Source organism: Macaca mulatta, chromosome X (assembly GCF_049350105.2).
Source record: "Macaca mulatta isolate MMU2019108-1 chromosome X, T2T-MMU8v2.0, whole genome shotgun sequence".
Lineage (NCBI taxonomy): Eukaryota > Metazoa > Chordata > Mammalia > Primates > Cercopithecidae > Macaca > Macaca mulatta.
In genome coordinates, this window is record NC_133426.1 from 75,824,246 (window position 1) to 75,832,753 (window position 8,508).

Below are 8,508 nucleotides of genomic sequence, written 5' to 3' on the forward strand. Positions count from 1 at the left end.
GTGTGGGTGCAATTCCTTAGATATTTACAGATGTGGCTTCTGTGCCAGGCCTTTCTGCACGCTGTGCCCTCAGCCAGGAATGCCTGGTTCTGCTGGCTAACTCCACATCATGTCTGCCCCTGCGATCTCCACCATAGGCAGAGAAGGGCTGGCGTATGCAGAAGAATTGGCATCTCTGTCTTGTTTCCCTGAATGAGGCTGTGAGTTCGGGCTGGTGCCTCGAATGGCTTTCACTAATGGTCAACTGCATGCTCCTCTCCAAAGCCTATGGGCCCATGTGAATCCTTTACTCCCTGCTCAGCAAGAACCCTATTCCCTCACTTCCTTCAGACTGCCTTGGCCACTGCTGGCTCCTGACTCCTGGCTCAGACCCTCTATTCTTGGCTTCTAAAGGTCATTCAGATTGGGAGCCCTGATTCAGCTAGCTCTTACTGCTTAGGCAGGCAGCTGATCCCCTTCTGCAGGGCTCCCTGCCTAACTCTCCTCCCATGGCTACCCCTGGGAGCACCTTGACCTGAGTCTCTCCTATTCCCCTCCCCTCTTCCCAGCAAAACTCCCCTTCCTGGCTATTTGGCCTCTGTCCCCAGCTGGAGCACATTTGCTGTGGTACCTCACAGTTTGCAGGCTGTTCTTTCAACCCAGTATTCAGGTATTTGGTCAGTCATCTGGGCTCTGAACTCAGAACCAGTCAGTCACCTATCCCTGTCTGTGACAGGTGGAAAGAACAAGTGGAACAGGCAGTGTTCAGGTTCTAACACCACTACTTATTTGCTGGGTTAGGCAAGTTACTTAAGCTCTCTATGCCTTGGTTTCTATAAAAGGAGAATAATAATATCTATGTCACAGAGACCTTGTGTGGATTCAAGGAGATGATGTGAATAAAGCACTCAGCACGGTGCCTGATGCACAGGAAGTGCTCACTAAATGCCAGTTATCATTCCCCAGCCTTCTCAGAGGTTCATACAGGTTATTGCCAAGCCCACACTGCTGCTGCCCAGCCTCCAGGTCTTTCCCCTCCCCCTAGTTCAGCTTATTCCTGTTAACCAAGTTCTGTCTTTGAAATCAGGCAGACCTGAATTCACTTCTAGTTCTACCACTTAACTCCGTGAGTATTCCTCTGATCCTCAGTTTGTTTCTCTGTAAACTGGTGCTATGAATTGCCCCCCTCCACCACCAGGTTGATGTGAGGGTCAAATGAAATGGCTGCCATCACAGTGCCCATCACGATGTCTATCACATAGTAGGAATTTATCTTACCGCATCCATGGAGCTCAGGTATGAAACCAGCTTGGCTTGGGCCCAGGGGTGGGGTAGGCACAGAGGGAGGAGAATGACTGGGAAAACTGACATGGATGCCAAGAACGCCCTAGTAAGGGTAGTCAGGCTCACCGAGGCAGTGCCTGAAGGGCAGAGTAAGCTTAGACATGAGGTAGGCAGTGGGCACTGACAAGAGTACTGAGCTGACTTTTGGGTCCAGTAGAAGCAGTAATACTAAATCTTGCAGAATGCAGTCCCAGGCAGTAACACCCTCATCCCTGCGGGTGGGAGTGGGAGTAGTACAAGGAGGGACCTGGGGAATATGCTGGTGGTGGTGGTCAGGCAAAGGGTGAGAGATGCAAGGAAAAAGGCCCATACTAGAAAGAACCCAGCAAGTGGGGATCAGGTAGAAACAGAGCATGGGAGGAGAGCCAGGGCCCCCACACCAGCACCCCACATACCTGGTCTGCTGTCAGCAGCATTGAACTGCAGGCTGGTGGGGCATAGGTTTGGGGGACTAGGCTGCCTGGGATTGGTTTCCCATTTACTAGCCATGTGACCTTGGGCATGCCACTGGCCTCTCTGTGCCTCAGTCTCCTCATCTGTAAAGTAGCAATCATATTCTCTACCCCATAGGATTGTGCTTTACTATGTGTAAAGCACTTAGAACCAGGGTTGGCATATAAGTTTTGCTATTAATAGTATTACTTTAGCTATTACTTTATGATCCTGCCTGCCCCTCCCAGGTCTGTCTTAGGACCTGGGCCAGGAAGGGAGGACCCTCAGGAAGGCAGTCTGACTGGGGATAAAGTCTGGTGAGGCTGACAGTGGGGAAAAGCTGAGATAGGTGCATCCACTCTCTGCCTTCCCATCAGTACCTGCTCCTCTGAGGTAGTCTCATCTCCAACGGCCCTCTGAGCTCTGATCGCCTGTGATATATGATCAAGAGTCCTTCATTAAGTGTCTGTCATCCTGTACTGGGATCTAACCAGGCCTGCCTTTAAGGACAAATCCAGACCCCCAGATAGGGGCAGAAAAGCAAAGCATCACAGATTCTTAGAGCTAACATCTTAAAAGGTCTAGAACTGTCCAGATTTCCAACATTCTGCCTCATTGTTTTCATGAGCAGTCAGAATTACTTAGAAATTCCAGACAATTGGCCAGGCACGTGGCTCATGCCTGTAATCCCAGCACTTTGGGGGGCCAAGGTGGGTGGATCACCTGAGGTCAGGAGTTCAAGACTAGCCTGGCCAACATGGTGAAACCCCATCTCTACTAAAAATACAAAAATTAGCCAGGCATGGTGGCACATGCCTGTAATCCCAGCTACTCGGGAGGCTGAGGCAGGAGAATCGCTTGAACCCAGGAGGCAGAGGTTGCAGTGAGCCAAGATCACACCATTGCACTCTAGCTTGGGCGACAAGAGCAAAACTCCATCTCAAAGAAAAAAAAAAAAAAGAAAAAGAAAAAGAAATTCCAGACAATCTGGTTCAAATCCTAACTCACACACTTATTAGCTGTTTAACATTGGGCAAGCAATCTGACCTCTTTGAGCCTCAGTTTCCCCACCTGTAAGATGCAGGTAACAGCAATCTCTCCCTGTAGTGTCACTGTCAGGATAGAGAGTGGTGCGAGAATAGGCAGGAAGGTCTGACGGGGGCAGACAGAATGATTATGAAAGTAGAATTTCTAAGTAAAGTGGGGTTAGGTGGGTGAGTGAGTGAGTCCCAAGTGCAAACCCAGATATTTCAAAGGCCAGTCCCTGTCTCTGACTGCCTGAAGAGTTTTCCAGTGCCTGATTCCTTCCTGCAAGGACTTGGGTGGGCCCTGGTTGGATGGGGATCAAGACATGGCAGGGTCTGAGGCTGAAGTTGCGGGGAGATGGAAACCAGAGGCTGATTAACATAAAATCTCCCTGAGCTGCAACCTCCTTGACACCAGAGCAAGGAAAGGCAGGAGGGGGATAGGAGCTGAGTAAGGCAGTAGAGGAAATGGAGACTTGGGCAGTGGATGACTTTAGGAGGACTCTAGAAACATACAGGCAGCCTTGAAGTCAAGGCCAGGGGCTTAAAGCCAAGAGCCGGCCCACCTCAAAGCAGCCATTGTGGTTCTCCAAAGCTCAGCTTATCTCTAAGGAGCTGCTCAGATCAGGAAATCATCCATCTAAAAACATTTATTAAACGCTTACTAGGCAGCCACTGGGGCTGGGAAAACAGAGGTGCAGCCCACAGGCCTTGTCTTCTTATGATTTGATATCTCTAAGTTGAAGTCCTCAGGCAGAGGCAAGATGAGGGATGGGGAGTGTGTAGAACTTTATCTCAGCTCTATCACTGATTTGCATAATACGGCCTTCTTTCTCTCTGAACCTCAGCTTCCCCATAGGCACAATAGGAGGGGGTGGGGGAACAGATGCTTTATAAGGGCTGATGAGTCTGAGCTGGTGAAGTGGGTTCAGCGGCCATAATAGGGGCTGAGCAGAGCCCAAAGTCTCAGAGCAACAGGGCTGGGAAGCTCTTTCTGAGCCTAGAAGGTGCCCACTTCCCACCCCACCCCCTCCCCAAGCTTCCTGGCCTTCCTATACCTCCCAGGGAGGTCCTTTGGGCTGTGAAACTCCCTTCTCACCTTTCCTGCTATGTGGTGTGGTCTGTCCAGACGTCTGCTTGCCCACCAGGCCTGGAGCACTTAGGTTTTGGACCATGGAAGAGCAGCCATGGAGAACTGATGTGGCTGTTTCCCTTATAGGCCCCAGACCCTCTCTGGTGACCATAGGAGGCCAATTAGCAGAGAACAAAATGCTTCCTGCCCTGAGCCCTTACCTACCACTGCCTGCATCTGCTCGGAGCTTAATGGTCATTTGAGCTGTCTCTGGGGACAGAGGATGGGGCTTCCATGGACTGCCTGGCTCCAGGCAACAGCCTGCATCCTGAGGGAGGCCAGAGGAGGAGGAGCAAGGTGCCTGCTGCTGCTGGAGAAGCCCAAGACAGCAGGAATACAGTATACTTGGAGCCAGCGCCAGCATCTGGAGGCTGCTCCTGCCACCTACCTGGGAACTGATGCTCCCTAGCATCTCCTGCACCTCTACAAGGCCCTAAGTGTTGGTGGGCATAGTGGGTGGGTGCGGTGGGGGGCAGTGCGGGAAGCACTGAGCCTTTAGAGAATCCTCTTAGTGGAGGAAGCTGCTGGGGTCTAGCTCCTCACTGGACCCTATGCTCTTGTGGGTAGGATATGGCTAAAGGCCTTCATCTCAAACTTTCCAGTCTGGTCTGGAAAACTGGTTTCTTTGCCTGCCTGCTACAGAGAAAATGCTCGGTTGGAAGGGAGAGGAAATGGTTTATGGTTGGCGCCTGCTGCTGATGTGCTGTTCCATGGTTTTTCCAGCCCTGGGCCTCAGTTTTCTCATCTATTAGGTCAGAATGACTGTGCACCTTGCCACGTCAGCTGACCAGCTTGGAAGAGTAACTAACCTCCAAGAGTTCAGGCAGGTGGGATGGCTGATGTGGGGAAGCTGGAGTGGAGGGCACAGGGGTTGGGGTGGAGAGAGACTGAGTCTAGAGAGGTGATGTCACTTCCGCAGAGGGGTCTCCACTGATGCCCCTCTCCCACCTTGATCTGAAATCCCGCCCTACCACATGTATTAGTTGTGTGACCTTGGGCAGGTCACTGAATCCTTCTGTGCCTCAGTAGAGTGGTGATTAGGACAATCTTACAAGTCACTCATAAATGAGGTTACCTTTGTGAAGCACCTAGCAGTGCCTGGACAGAACTCAGGTGAGAGAGAGGGAGGGTGGGAGCACTGTCACATGGAGAAAATGCCTGCAGGAGCCCTCAGGCACAGCTGCTGTCAGCCACCAGCCCCAGCCCCCCACCCCTGCCCTGCTATGAATAATGAACTGGTATCGATCCCCTACTCAGGAAATTCCCTGTGACCTGTGATAAAAATACACCCAGCCTGCAAGCCTGGAGCTCCAGACAGGTTTTCAACAGCCAGGGCTGAGCTTATCTGCACGGCCGCCACCCCACTCCCAGCCCTAAGATGTGGGGAAGCTGGAGTGGAGGGCACAGGGGTCAGTGGTGGAGAGACTGAGTCTAGAGAGATGAGTCTAGAGAGAGCTCAGTAGAACAGGGCATTAGAGACTGAGACCAGGTGGTGCCCACCATCTCCGCCATCCCATCTCCAGGGAGATGAGATTAAAAAGCGGGATAATCTGTGGTGGGAGCCTTCAGAGCCAGGCCCCAGGAGGGAGGACCTGGGTTTGAATCCTGCCTCTATCACTTCCTGCCAAGTGCCTCAGTTTCATCAGCTGTAAAATGAAGATAGTCATTCCTTCTTCATAGAGATAGTCCTAGATTCAAATGATTTAAGGTATGTATAAATGCCCAGCACAGTGTCTGGCCAATGGGAAGCACTCAATAAATGACAGTTTAGGCCTTCCCAATTTTTCCTCCTGCTCCCTGTCCTTGCTGTAAAACTCAGAACTGTTTTGCAGGGGAATGAAACATTGAGTAACTTATTAAAAATAAGGCTTATTGATATATAACTCACAAACCATAAAATTCACTTCCTTAAAGTGCACAATTCAGTGGTTTTTTAAGTATATTCACAGAGTTGTGCAACCATCATGATTATCGAATTTTAGGACATTTTCATCTACCCTAAAAGAAACCTCTTGCCCATTAGCAGTCACTACCAATTCCCACCTCCCTCATCCCATGACCTTGACAACCATGGATCTACTTTTTATCTCTATGGATTTATCTTTTCTGAATATTTTATACTGGTGGAATCACATCACATGTGGCATTTTGTGTCTGACTTCTTTCAATTAGCTTAATGTTTTCAAGTTTCATCCGTGTTGTGCCAGGTAATAGTACTCCATTCTTTTGTATGGCTAAGAAATACTCATCAGCTCTTCCCGCCATTTTGGCTCCTGTGGAGGCCTGCTGGGAACGGGACTTCTAAAAGGAATTGTGTCTGGAAGGCTGTGGTCCAAGGCCATTTTTGCCGGCTATAAGCGGGGTCTCCGGAACCAAAGGGAGCACACAGCTCTTCTTAAAATTGAAGGTGTTTATGCCCGAGATGAAACAGAATTCTATTTGGGCAAGAGATGAGCTTATGTATACAAAGCAAAGAACAACACAGTGACTCCAGGCGGCAAACCAAATAAAACCAGAGTCATCTGGGGAAAGGTAACTCGGGCCCATGGAAACAGTGGCATGGTTCGTGCCAAATTCCGAAGCAATCTTCCTGCTAAGGCCATTGGACACAGAATCCGAGTGATGCTGTACCCCTCAAGGATTTAAACTAACGAAAAATCAATAAATAAACGTGGATTTGTGCTCTTGTAAAAAAAAAAAAAAAAAGAAATATTCCATCATATGGATAAACTATGTTTTGTGTATCCATTCATGGGTCGACAGATATTTAGGTTGTTTCCACTTTTTGGTTGTTGTGAATAATACTGCTATGAACCTTCATGTACAAGTTCTTCTGTAGACACATGTTTTCATTTATCTTGGAGATATATACATATATAACATTTTGAGGAACTGCCAAACCATTTTCTAAAGCAGCTGCATAATTTTACATCTCCACCATCAGTGTATGATGGTTCCAGTTTCTCCACATCCTTGCTAACACTTGTTATTATCTTTTTGATTATAGCCAACCAAGTGGGTATGAACTGATATGTCATTGTGGTTTTGATGTTGAGCATCTTCTCAGGTGTTGTTAGCCAGTTGTATATCTTCCTTGAGAAATATATTTTCAGATACTTTGCCAGTTTTTAAATTGGATTGTCTTGTGTGTGTGTGTGTGTGTGTGTGTGTGTGTGTGTGTGTGCGTGCTTGTTTTATTTGTTTGTCTATTTAATCAGACAAAAATTCAAAAGGAGCAATAAGGATATTCAGTGACAAGTAATTCTCATTCCTCCTTTCCTCCAAATATCCATTCTCCCTCCTGGGAGACAGACACTTTTAGTAGTTTCTATTTATTTTTCCAGAGATATTTCACGCATTTACAAACATATAAATCTATTAAGATGTATATTAATAAATTATTTAAATTACTTCAGTAATGAAATTTGTTTTATAATTTCATATGCTAGATCATCATAGGCACAAAGGTTTTTAACAACAAGGCAACATTCCTTATTTCAGTTCTGTGTTATTACTTTAGATTTTACCTTTATGTAATGATATATCATTTATCATCTACCATATTTTTATCTTCATTGGATACTTCAAAAACATTAAGAGAAAATTTTTTCAGGCTGGATGTGGTGGCTCATGACTAATCCAAGCACTTTGGGAAGCCAAGGGGGTAGATCACTTGAGGTCAAGAGTTTGAGACCAGCCTGGCCAACACGGTAAAACCCCATCTCTACTAAAAATACAAAATTAGCTAGGCGTTGTGGCGCATGCCTGTAGTCCCAGCTACTCAGGAGACAGAGGCAGGAGAATTGCTTGACCCCGGGAGGCGGAGGTTGCTGTGAGCCGGAGATCGCACCACTGCATTCCAGCCTGGGGGACAGAGTGAGACTCTGTCTTTAAAAAAAAAAAAAAAAAGAAGAAAGAAAGAAAGAAAATTTTTTCTTTAGAGACAGGGCCTCATTTTGTCACCCAGGCTGGAGGGCAGTGGTGCAATCATGGCTCATTGCAGCCTCAAACTCCTGGACTCAAGCGATCCTCTCACCTTAGCCTCCCAAGTAGCTGGGATTACAGGTGGGTGACACCACACCCGGCTAATTATTTTATTTTTTGTAGAGATGGGGGTCTCACTTTGTTGCCCAGCCTGGTATCAAGCTCCTTGTCTCAAGTGATCCTCCTGCCTTGACGTCTCAAAGTGCTGGAATTACAGGTGTGAACCACCACACCCAGCCTAAAAACATTTTAATATAGGAGGCTTAAAACATACCCAAAAGGAGAGAGACTAATACAACAGATCCCCAAGTACCCAACTAGTATGCACATTTTAAGCTATTAATAAACAATGCCAAGTTTTTACCTTACACAAGGTTTTTAGTTATTTATATTTCTATCTGCTACATATGAAATTTACACTATCTTTTGTTTATACAGAGTAATTGTACATATTTATGGGGGTACATGTGATATTTTGATACATGCATACAAAGCGTAATTTTCAAATCTGGGTAACTGGAATGTCCATCACCCCAAACATTTATCCTTTCCTTTTCTTGGGAACATTCCAAATCTTCTCTTCTAGCTATCTTGAAATATACAGTACATTGT

At 47.2% G+C, this 8,508-nt stretch overlaps 1 pseudogene; it reads left to right on the forward strand.

Moving 5' to 3' along the window:
- The first annotated feature begins 1,348 nt into the window (after positions 1-1,348).
- LOC693848 (large ribosomal subunit protein eL33 pseudogene) lies at positions 1,349-6,593 on the forward strand (annotated as a pseudogene).
- The last annotated feature ends 1,915 nt before the right edge of the window (positions 6,594-8,508 follow it).